Source organism: Gasterosteus aculeatus, chromosome 15, assembly GCF_964276395.1.
Source record: "Gasterosteus aculeatus chromosome 15, fGasAcu3.hap1.1, whole genome shotgun sequence".
Taxonomy (NCBI): Eukaryota; Metazoa; Chordata; class Actinopteri; order Perciformes; family Gasterosteidae; genus Gasterosteus; species Gasterosteus aculeatus.
In genome coordinates, this window is record NC_135703.1 from 15,525,162 (window position 1) to 15,538,207 (window position 13,046).

General features: G+C 39.7%; 1 long non-coding RNA gene across 1 annotated transcript; it reads right to left on the reverse strand.

The window, feature by feature from the left end:
* Positions 1–5,398: 5,398 nt before the first annotated feature.
* On the reverse strand, positions 5,399–7,692 carry LOC120832448 (uncharacterized). Its single transcript, XR_005714211.2, has 2 exons — positions 7,564–7,692; positions 5,399–5,840 (listed from the first exon to the last, which is right to left on the reverse strand). It is a non-coding gene; the product is annotated as an uncharacterized LOC120832448 (long non-coding RNA).
* Between the last annotated feature and the right edge of the window lie 5,354 nt (positions 7,693–13,046).

Genomic DNA, 13,046 nt, shown 5'->3' on the forward strand with positions numbered 1-13,046 from the left:
ATTTCTGATATGATAAAAGAATGTCCAAAAATGTGGGTGATTTAAAAAGTAGCCCCGCCTTTTGATTAAGTTAATTGCTAATCAACTGACTTTTTCACAGCACCTGTAGACAGATATAAAGAAAAGCAGAAGTTTATTAGATGATTGGAATACTTTCCACAAAATGAGTTATTAGATCATATGCAACAAAAGCAAATAGTATATTGGAACTGTCTATTAAGAAGGAAATATGAATCAGACCATGCTTTTTATGAGGTAAGATTAGGTTATTTACTCCCTCTTGGGATAAAGGTCTCAAACTGTACATTACCTAGTTGTGGGAAAGTTTTAATCCACATGACAGAAAATATACAATCACAATGAAAATATTTCAGCAAGTAAATTAGTTGAGGTGGAATAAATGTTTTTTTGCTGATTGACTTTTTTCACCAGTGCATCAAATTTGATTGTATTACATTTGATTAGCTATTCCAAATAGCAGCCAATTAGACTGGAGTCAAAGGTAAAAGGTAAAATATTCTCAACTAAATTGTACTATCAGTATCAATTCGCACCTTCTCTTAGATCCTCAGGTCTGAGCAAAATCGTTACAATGTTAGAATTAAGAGCCATTACCCCAGTAAGCAAATACATAAAGAAATACTAAGAATATGTGTATGTTGTGGGGGACATTTTTAACATCTGCACATTTGGGGAGCATCACGTCCATTCACTCTGGCCATTCCCACAGCCAGTAATAACCAGACTCTGTCTTGAAACTAGAGAGACAGAGACAGAGAGAGGGAGATGTGAAGATGAAGCGCATGCCAGGTATAATTGGTGTAAGAGGGGCATCCAGTTTCAATGATGTCATTCTTTGCAACCCCTGCTTGCTATTCTAAGATGTTCCATGCATTTCCTCCAATGTAGCAGCATTTGTTGTCTCAATTTGATTTGGTTTAGAAAACGCTTGTCTGATCTCTAAATTCTGCATTTCATTACACAGACACGGTCTTAAACTAGAGTAAGATTTCTTAATCGTTTCGACTTACCTTGTCAAACATGCATGCCAGAATGCTATGTCTTTAAAAAGCTTCCGGCTCACTTGTTTGTGTTGGAGCGGCGTTCTCACTTAACATCTCCAGTCAACTACCCGGTTAACTTTCCAGGCAACCTGTGGCTCGGCTCCAGGTCAAGCTCAGTTCGAATCAAAATACAAATACAAAATTGTGTTTTCTAATAATGTCCAATCAACATAAGAAAAGGGGCATCATGGTCATGTCAAGGTGTGGTCCTTGACAAATTACAAAATAGATTAAAAGGCTCCTTGAATTATATTGTGTGTTCTTTTCATGGCCACAAGAGGGCAGCAATCCAGTACATAGGAAGACTACAGTACATGGATAAGATTGGATCAGATACAAATATCTCAAAGACATACAGCATTGTGTAGGAATGGTGGAGGCAGGTGGTGTAAGTGGTTCCATCCTGCCCTCCATCTTGGATTCCTACACTTCCACAGTAAGGAAAACGGCAAAAAAGATGACTGCAGACCCTTCATTTTCTGGGCACAAACCTTTGCAATGCCTCCCCTCTGGTAGGCGCTACAGAGCACTCTAGGCCCAAACCACAGGAACCTGACAGGAACAGCTTCTTCCCTCAGGCCCTCAATTCCCGTGATTATGAATGGTTGTTTGTCTGTGTGGCAACTAATCCAGGGTGTACCCCATCTCTCGCCCGATGTTAGCTAAGATTGACTCCAGCCCCCCTAAAACTCTGAATGCAGGATACGCAGCTTTGAAGATGGATGGATGCACTCATCTCAGTGTTTTATTCACATACGTCCTTTTGGGGTATATATTATAGTTGTTGAACATCTATCTGTTCTACTTCTTAATCTTGTCTTTGTCTTAAAACTGATTCTTGTTTCCCAGTGCCTGCCACAGCAAGCTACCCACTACAGTGCAAGCAGCAGCCTGCTGGTAACTCCCAGACACGCCACAGACCACGTGGAGTGTAGGTCTGAGCAGGTCCTACGTCTTAAGAGGCGTTTGCACATGGGAGGGATGTGAGAGGTGTTTGTTTGTTCTTCTGTGACATTTAAAGAAAAAAAAAAAACGAATTAATTTATTAGGCACTGGTACTCTATCACTGAATCACATAGTGGTAAGATCGACCCTGTTCATTACAATGTCAGAGGGGATAACTAACGACAAGACGGGAAAAAACTACAACCATGGGGATCCACGCTGCTACCAAACACGCCAGCAAATATGTGTGTTAACAAAGTCTCCCACTCTCTTTGACTATGACATTGGCACTGGAGTGTCATTAGCAGGCAGTGAGAAACTCTACCCTCATTCTCCCTTCGTGGGTGTGTGTTTGTTTGTGTGCACGTGAGAGGATAGGCGCAAAACTACTCCAGGTTCTTTTACCTTTGTGTCAAACTTATTCCCAGTTATTCCATGAGGTGTTCAGAGTTCATCGTTGGCTAATCGGGGGAATTCATCGTTTATTTATGAGCTTTGGATGGAAAGTCTGTCATGACTCAGAGGGGAACAGTTCAAAGGTCAGACAGCAGAGGACAGCAGAGGAGAGGAGAGGTCGGTTGACACTCTCCACTCAGCAGCAGGACCAGAAAGCACCTAAAGGTGATGCTGTGACACAAGCATCTAGACGCGCTGTAGTGTCCTGCCTACCAGGTATGGCAGAGCCTTAAATCCGGGAAACAGCGTTAGATTTCTCTGGCCTTGATGATTGCACAATTTGAAGGATGCGGGGGCAAGAAAGGGATGTGAGCATGCACCAGTGATGTCAACACTTCTCCATCTCCCTCGTCAGTTGCTGTTAACAATGTCGAAATAGCTGATGACAAATCAGCCGGCTGACCTCTGAACGTCATCGCGTCTGTTTTTAGCAGAACCACGGCCCACTTGGCCTCGGAAGTCCTTGTCTTTCTCTCTCTTGCCGCCCACGCCGCCCACACTCTCCCCTGGATAGCGGCATACGGCCACATGCCTCTCCTCTCGCCTCCACTTCCCTCCACTCTTCCCTCACCCACTGACCCACTGGCGGAAAGCGTGGGTGCCATCAGTGGCGGAGATGTTACTTTTAGTCTACCGTGCTGCTATTTTCTCCTCACAGATCTTTAAATGTATTATTACGGCACAAAGCGAGGCTTGCTTAAACAACGCCTGTTTCTCTCTCTCTCTCTCTCTTTCATTTCTTTACAGGTCTTGTTTACACAACAGTGTGCACTTCGCCCCTTTGCAATACACCCTTACAGGAAAGAATGGCTAGTGACAAAGTTGGACCTGGGATGTTTTTATTTCCCTGGCGGAGGGAAGGTATTCATGTTTTTTAAAATTGCAGTCTCTGCACTGCAGAGGCATATTTCTATTCATATTTGGGGCATAGAAGCTGTCATAGAAGCTATGACCAAATGAAATCAACCAAATCTGCATATTTCTATCAGTTTGGAACTCAAGTTCATATGTGCCACATGTAAAGCAGTAGGGGGGAGCGGGAATGGTCGTCACACGGGTTGGTTATCACTCATTCATTATCTTCCGAAGGTGCTTTTTCTCAAATGCTGAATCATAAATTAGAATCAGAGCATACATAGTCTTCTCTGGAGTAAGTCACGGTAACTGAGATAGTAAATGTGTTAAGCCTATGAGTAAGCTTTCATAGTAAGACATGTTTGTTTTGATCTTAATGTTATTTATGCTGGCCAACAGATGAGTTTCCTGTTCAGGTTACTTGCTCATTCTGTGTTAAGAAGTATTAAGTTATTTATTTGTCCCCGTGATGGAGTAGTTTCAGTGTCTTTGACACTCTCAACACAATGAGCTTTAATTGAATGTCTATCCATTAACAAATAATAACAAACATTTAACCTCATGATTGTACTCGTCAAGAGATCACCAAAACTGTGAGATTCATCTTCTGGGGGCCTCAAATGTCTTTTCTAAATTGTAGCAATCGCTTTTGCTGAAACGCTCTGGATTAAAGTGGTGGAACGAGCAACAGACAAACCGTTGGGTTATCGCTGGAGCAATGCACCTTGCACAGCCAGTAAAAATATGGATTATGACTGTTTAAAATAGCTAACATTTGGAGAGTCTTAGAGGGAAAATATACCAGATTCATACAATATAACAAACTATATAATCAGAATATGCACATAAATTCCCTTAAGGTATTTGAAAGAAGCTCTCAGCATTTTAAATATCAAATGCATAGTGCAATGTTAAAAGGTAAAAATGTGGACTTGGCCAGAAATACTGGTCTGTAAACTGAAGCTGCGAAAGGGTCGTTTTACAGACTGAAGCATTTACATTTATTTAGGCTGCTTCCAGTCTGCAGTGTTATGTATCTGCTCTTCAAACTCTCTGCAAGAAACCCCAAAGAACATCTTTTCGAAATACGTCAAAGCCATATTTCAAACCACAACATATGATAATGACTACTGATAATATATTAAAATGCAACATATGTCAAATCAAGAAGCAACACCATGTGTTGACCCAAAACGAACTCCCAGATGTTCTAAGAACAGCAGTTTTTTATAAAAATTGATTTTTCAGAAGGAAATGTCCCTGTATGCTGTAGCACAGCGGCTTAAAAGGATGACAAAGTGCAGGAATGTATCGTACGAAGAAATTAAGTCTTAGTTTTAGTAACTGAATGGCTAAAGAAACGATACAAATTGCGCAAGGTAATACCGCTGATAGAGACTCTGTTGCTAAAGATAGCTTCTTGGTCTTTTCCATAAACTATAAATAAGGAACAAAATTATTCTTCTATATCTGAACAGTAACATTTTACAGTTTACTTCTGTGATTTCAGTTTATTTTACTCTGTTTTGACTAAGAAAGCTAATATTTACCTTCAGTAATACCTTGGTAGAAATCTCTCTCCGGGGGTTTAAATATACATGTGAGCCTTTTCCATAACATGTAACCTTAAGCCCTGCTGGCCTTTGGAAGCACATTTTCCTCCCAATCATGTTTCCATTTGAGTATTATTGGTTGTGTTCACTCTTGTGTGGGGACACTCTGAATTGCAATTAGAGCATCTCTCTCTGTCGACACAGTCTGGATTCATGTCCTGCACTCGGTTTGCAGTCAAATTAGTGTGGAATTCTGATCTGTCTGATTGCATTAACAGAGAGGACCATTGTGTGTGTGCGTGTGTGTGCGTGTGTGTTTCTATGTCTCCGCTAAGAATTGCAATTGCTGGTTTAGGCCGTGCTTTGTGAAAAAGCCCTTGAATGTCTGATTATGCAAAGTCTTTCTTTGGTAAAAGAGTATTATCTCTGATAACAATGTGTGTGAACATTTTACTGTTTCCAATGGGCAAAAGGGAAAATGGCAAAAGAATATATTGTGACGAGAAAAACATGGCTTCCATTAAATGCAAAACAACAACAGTTTATTCATTTTATTCATCAGCAAGAGGTACCTTTAAGGTGTTTAGATCACAAAGTTGATTTGATTTTTATGATGGTGATCTCAAATATGCAGATTAAAAAACGTCCCTGTATGTAAAAAAAAAAAAAAAAAAACAGGTTCTGCTTCGATATTAAAATGCTCCTGACAGTTGGTTCTGTCATTAACCATTTTCCATTATTCTAATATGATATGGAGCCATTCTGTTACATAATGGATGGATGACATACTGTGTAAAACTGCATTGAAAATTAAAGATTAAATCAATAATAAAGGTCCTTTTTTTTCTTTTGCACTTTTCAGTTCGTCCACTCAGTTATTCATTATTTTACCGAAGGTAACAACAGAGGGCAGTAGAGTGTTTTGGTGCGAGTCCCTCATGCAAGTCCTCAGCAGACAAATTCATTCCTGCAACACAAGAGAGCTGATTTAATGAGAGCAGTAGGAAGCGCAGCATGCTGCCGCGTGCTCTCGTCACTGTCTTGGTATGGGGGCACTGCACTTAGAGATGAGGGATGAAGCATGAGTGGCCACGGCCAAGAATAATGGTGGCAAGGGGCCTCGGGGTGCAACTTCCTCTACTCCCTCTCTTGGCAGTGGCATAATTGCTGACGTTGCCTAGCGACCGGAAGCATGGAAACAGAAGGTGTCACATGTTACCTCAGAGCTTGATTTAGCCAAAGTGTAAAATAGCCACCGATGGACCACGAGGGGCAACGGATTACTGAAAAGAAGCAGCAGAAGGTGGGAGGAGAGGGAGGGATCTAGAAATAGATGGAGGTCACTATGAGGGACATTCATTCATGACAGTGTTGTTTCTACAGGAACCTTTTATATTAGTCTGAAAAAGATAACTGTATATTGGGCAATAACGTGAATAAGAAAACACCATAATAATTCAATTTATTTAAAAAAATGGTATATGACCTTTGATTTTGTTCATCTTTCAAGACACTAAAGACTGATGAACTAACTATATACCAGCCACAGTTAATTACAGCATTTAACTAAAGAGCTAATATTTTGTCTCTTTAGGGAGGAGACCACAACAAAGTTGTAAAAGTCAATATTCCCTTACATTAATCAAGTGGTACACAACTCCAAATGGATTATACTGTTGCTCTTATTTGGTGAGATGGCTTAAATGTTTGCTAAGATGTTTGCTCTATTGACTTCAGCTTTTTAAAGCTCTTTTTTGTGCTGCACTAATGAGGGGAGAAGAATAAAAATATAAAAGGAAGTTTGTTTACTCAAAGAGATTCTTGGAGTTTACTGGACTTTATCTCACTGACATTCAATACTGTTGGTTATATTTTAGCCGATGCATATTACTCAGAAGGTAAACGGTGTGTTCCAAATATCAATGTTATTCATACTTGTTTTGCTAAAACTGATGAATTCTTTATGAACATTTGTTAGAGTTTGGCCTCAAACAGAAATAAATAAACGTTTTCTACATTTTACCAGAGCTAATATGCTATCTGCAGCTAACCGTTGTTCATCCATTGTAATCATTAAAACACTACTGACGATGCCCACGGGTCACAAATAATTAGCTTAAATCAATTCATGGTATTTCTATGTCCAGAAATTTATGTCAGAGGGCTTTATGCTGAGAGGGATTGGACAATTACAGTCCGAGGATTATTCCTAAATACATTGAGTATAACATTACGTAAATGAGCAAAAATATGCTGCGGTTTTAATTCAACTAATCATCTAATCAACTGAATTACACTGTTTTGAATACTGGCCACATTTGCATAGTGATGTGCAACTCCATGATACCATTGACTGGACCCCCCAGCCTTGGCATCAATTTCAAATGCATTTGTTCTGAGAATCATCATTCTGGTTCCTGTTTTTTTTTTCGAGCCATTCCTTTCCTGTCTGTCTTCCGCTTGCTTCCGCCCTCGCATCCTTATCTCCCCATTATTAGCATCTCATCCCCTCACCCCCCCCCCCCAACCCCACCCCTTCTCTTTCTATCTACATTTCCTCACTCTTCCACATCTCCTTCCAACAAACCCATTCGACAAGCTGTACTGACACTCCCACGGTACTGACACTCTCTCCTTTCCTATTCACCATTCATCCCCATTATTTACTTCTTTGCATCAATTATCATCACCTTCTCTGAGGCTTCCACTGGTGCCGTTCAAATTTCTCCCCTTCCCATCCATCTATGCCTCCGTTTCTGTTGCGCACGGAGCGGATGGCGTCGGCCCACTCAGTCCTCTCAGGGAGCAGAAGGTTTGTCCACTCCCACTCAGGCTTTGCGTCATGGAACACAGAGAAATAGAGACAGAGGAGAGAGAACAGATGGGAGGAGGACACACTTGCTGCCTGTTTTATAACATTACTCTTAACAACGCTGAGGTCTTCAGCATGACTGTGTACAGATGCAGGCTATTGTAAACTCATCAAGCAGGCCTATTTATAGGACTGAGCTCACTATAGTGCAGTAGGAATGTTTTGGTGTGAACAAAATATTTTGTCCCACTTTTTGGGAAAAGGTTTGATGGCTAACTTACTGATTTGAGAAGATACATTCATGGTGGTATTTTGTGAAAAAAGTGAGAAACACTGAAAGTGCTCCAACATGTGCTTTATTTCATATACACATTATGAAGTTATGTATTCCTTATGGACTAGATACAGCTTCTCAGATCATAAGTGCACCCCCACATGCCCGTTTCCTGTGGATTTCCAATGTGATGGGCTCCACGATCACACACATTGGTGTAACCATAGCAACCTGATGCATCAGCGCGTGACATCATAACTGACACAATCATTCCTGTTTACGCAAGCGGAGAGACAATTCAAGTTCAGACCCTCCTGCTCTTATTGTTTGTGTCTGGTCCATGTCCTAGCTATGACTTCAAACGAGCATTGCATAAGACCATAATAATACAAATTGTATAAACAGCACACAGAATGCTGTTATCAAAGCATGTTGAAATGCAAATGCTGTTCACTGGATTTACACAAGAACAAAACAAAAATTAGATTGTTGGCGTTTTGTAAACAAGAGAATAGATCTTCTCATTGCAAGCCGGACATGAACAGTCAAATCTGGGTCACACTGACAGAAGAAATCCACCCTGGGAGAAAATTCTAAATGATCTTGGACAGCTATATTGCAGTAAGATAAACATGCAAGTTGCTTGAAAAGCTCCAGCATAGACTTGCGTGTCATGTGATCAAGCAGCATTTTCTGGAACAGCCTCACTGATCATGAAATACAGACAGAATGTGAGGAAACGCTTTTCCACAGCGCTTTGATCAGCACTCAAATGTTAGTAAAGAACTCTGTGTAAAAGCAGCATGAAACATTCTAAAATTCCTGAAATTAACCAGCTAAAACTGGTGCATATTAACAGTTTGTTTTGATTTTCGGGACCCAGGAGCCGAGACTCAGATGTTTGATTCTGCCATTAATTTATTGAAACCAAAATGGTTAAAGAATCGGAATGTTACTTTAAAGACAAGGCTGGAATCCCCAAAGTGGCTAATGACAGACACACAAATCAGTGTGTCCATTGCTGCACTTTCAATTTATGATAGAGTAAAATTATTTGAGGTCATAGAAGTTATTATGCCAGGCAAAAAGCATATTAGCATTAATTCCAATGGCCCTAAAAGCCATTTAAGCCATTGGTTCCATTTTCAAGTTATTTGGCTACATACTGTAAAGATAATTGTTTAAATGCTGCCTATCATTTTAGCTGATTCCCCTCAAGAATAGACCATATGTCATTCTACAAAGGATGCTCCTTTGATCAGCTCCTTTACGCCGGCCTGATTGACAATCAAAAACATTTAACATTTTCGAGGTCTTTCCAGGTTTAATTCTACAAAACAAGTTTCATCAAACTAAAACCAGGCCATTTTACAAATAGTTCTGCTATTGTTGCTACTGAGATGCAAACAATCAATCCATGACTCATGTTGTTTCAATAGAGGTTATAGCAATATCTCAAAGGTATTTACAAATGGTTAGTTAGTAGGAAATGAAATAACAAAGACAATGTTCAGAAATGTTAAAACTACAAATAAAGTATAAAAAGAACATAAACACCACAACAGAAAATTTTGATCTTTATTTTTCAGGTGAGTTGATACTTAAATAGATTTTGCTTGTATTTTTGGTAGAGCTGTTTTGTGTCATCCGACCCTTGACATCTAAACACGGTTAAAAAGTGAGTGGAATGGCCTCAAACAGCATTATGTCATCAGCGTAGAAAGACATGCCTGTCGTCCCCGGAGGTCACCTCACGGTGCTCCGAGGAGGAGTCATCTACAGATACAGAATTGAAGCTGAGCATATATGATATTAGGTTATATCAGAGTGATTTAGTCTTTTAAGTTTTGACTTGATTTTCAGGAGTTTTAAATTATTTGTTACATAGCATTAAATAATATGCATGTCTTTACATTAATGATGAAGTCCAAACCCTTAAGGCCTATCATCTTTGGACAATTCCTCTGGTCCTTTTAAGCGGGGTATTCCTTTTTTAAAGGATCAAACCAGATTATTTGTTGGCAGTGGGAAAGATACGGACATGAGGTGGAGGGGAATAAAACAGGTTTTACAGTTCATCAGCATTGAACGGATGCAAGCTACGGAGTTGTGAACCAGTGTTGCCTCTGACTCTGAGTCTCGTGATCCGGCTGTTAGGTCAAAAGAGCAGCAAACCGCTGTTGTGGCAGCTGATAACGTGCCAGTTGCGGATTGTTTGGAGGCGGTGTTCTGTGTCTTTGTACGGGTGTGAGTGCAGGTGTGCTGTCAAGCTGCGCATGCTGCTTAATAATATGTTTTATTAATATCAATTTGGTTATAAAGATTTATCCATCATCTAAAATATTTGTTATATTTATCTTTATTTCTGTTTTTCATTTAAAAAAGGATCAACTATTTAATGTAAATAATTTTCCCTCCTGGTGAACTTCTGTCCGCTCCAATATACATCCCGTACACAAATTATTGTTGGCCATGAAATGTTAATGATAGTATTTTTTGCCTGAAGATGGTCAAGTTGAACTTTAACGTAATTCAACTTTTTATTTATTCTATCAAAATGTACGATTTGATGTTTGTCCTTCAATGACTTTCATAGGTATAAATCATAATTCTAAGTATAGAATTATACGGAGCGAGGGAGACAGTATCTGAGAAACGGTGAGTGTTTCAGGGTCAAAATGTAAGTGTCTTCAAAAGTAGCGTGTGCCTATTCAACGTTTAAAGGTCAGGTAGACTGACGAGTGCATGACATCTTTGAGTTGGCCCTGTTTCCTGTTGGGTGAAGCAGAATGTGAATTCTTTAGATCGTGACTATAGAGAGGCATTTGATTCTGCATTTACAGAACAAGTTTTGAGTTCTGTCCTTGAACTCTCTTGGATCTTTACTTATAAATACATTTCTGCTCCAATTTCATTTTTGTTCCCTTGGTTGTTTTCTTATAATAAACTGCCAAACATCGGGACACCATAGTCTTACTGTAAGGTCATTGGCCAATTAGAACTTGAGCTTCAGTTTTTAAACAGAATATAGCACATAAGTGAAACAGAAGCTGGGACATCATAGGTTGTGATAGAAAAGAACAGGATGCAGAGGGAAGAGCATAAGTGCAATAAAGCGGGAGAAGAATAGAGTAGCTAGCGTCCGGAGTGGCTGTGCTGAGTGGGTGGGGTGGCTGGTGGAGGAAGACGAGGAGGAGGAGGATGAGGAAGAGAGCTGAAGCTGGAGCTACTGGTCTCTGCCCCCTTCTCAGAATCATCCCTTGGTGACGTAAGCTCCTCCACTCACATCCTGACAGCTGCTCCCTGCCTGGTTACAGCGCTCCTGGGCCTGTCCAATAACATTTGTGTTGATTTCCGCTTTAATGCATGACTTCCCCCCACCGGGTTTACCAATGCAACTCCATTTAGGCTCATTAGCACATAATCACACACCTTTTTTGTGTTCGTCTAATCTATGCACTAGAGGGACCTCAGTGTCGCATCGGATCTGCTTTCTTTTGACGAAGGGAAGCTGTGAAGGAAATAAGACGTTATTCCTTATCCACTCGTCTCTGGCATTGAGACGGAAAACACCAAAATAAACCAAAAGGTCGATGGTAACCCAACGGCCTTCAGTGGTTTTATGTTGGTTCTCTTCTTCTCTATGTACGGTGGCAATGCAGTAATTACGTAATTACTAAAAGATTAGTGGAACGGTCTATAAGAAGTGACGTAAAAATGAGGCACTACAATTATAAAACTGACTAAAGAATACAACAGGTCCAAGAGTAGTTCAAATAAAAAGACTGTATTAAAACTTAATACAGACCGAATATTTGCAGTATAATATATAATTATTGAATTGATAATATATAGAATATATATATATATATATATATTGTATATTATTGTTTTGTAGGAGCTGTATTTTTCTGCCATCAAACAGGTTTGGCTCTTCTGCAGGTGGAGGTGTATTTGGGCCCAGCCTCACCAACCCTTGCACACAGCCATGACGGAAAAAAGAGAGGAAAAAACAAAGCGAAACCGACATGAGAACTTGACATGCGTTGCATTCGAACCGCGTCCCCCAAAGCGGCGCAAGGTACAAAGAGGGAGATAGAAGGAGGTGCAGCATCAGAAGTACAGCAAAAAAGACACTGGGCAACATAGAACCAACAATGGTTTGAAAAGCATCCTGTTAAATGTGGAGATATACGTTTTTGCACTGTTTCCAACTTCAAATTGATATTTTATGTAAATTTACTTGTATATATAAATAAAACGGTTAGGTGGAAAAGTTAAGTGATTATTTTATAACTAAAAACACATTTTAATAAATTATAATGCAATTAGTTAAAAACAAAGAAGGTAGGGGGAGGGGTAGTGGATCTTACAATGTCCTCAGGGTTAAGGGACCTTCTAAAATGGCATTATTGTTATGTCACCAATTCATTAGTATTTTAAGTGGGGGGATATGTTCTCCAATGAAATCTGAGTTGTTATGACCAGCAACAACAAGTGACATTATAATCTTTTACAATGCAAGCTGTTCTTAATTCTGTTATTCAACCGACTAAATCTACAGTAAATCAATCAGATGAAGATGTGTAAATTAAAAACCTCATCGGTTACAGTGAGACAGTTTGATAGCAAAGGGAAAAAGATGATGGGCACATCCTCCGCTGAGTTATTTGACGAGCCCATTTTGGTCTTACATTCTCAATAGGTGCTTGTTTGCTCTCATGATAACCTCTGATATTGTACCACAAAACAACAAGAAAGATGAGCCCCATTGTCTGTTTAATTTTTTTTTTAAACAGAGTCCTCTATTGGCTCTAGGAGCCAAAATACAACAACATCTTCCTGCCTCGACTCTCAATCATCACCATAGTCTTGTTCATGGTCTAAGCGTAGGATTTAAGTAGCTTTAGTGTTAAGAAACTCACTCTCTGCAATGTCTCCTGAACCCTTAACCAGGCAGTCTACATTTCAGATACACAATGCTGTAGGAACTGCCTTCAGCCGGGGAAAGGGTCATTTTGCTCAGTGGTTGTAAATTAAAAAATACGGGAAAAAGACAATAAACGATCAAAACAGGCAATATAAGA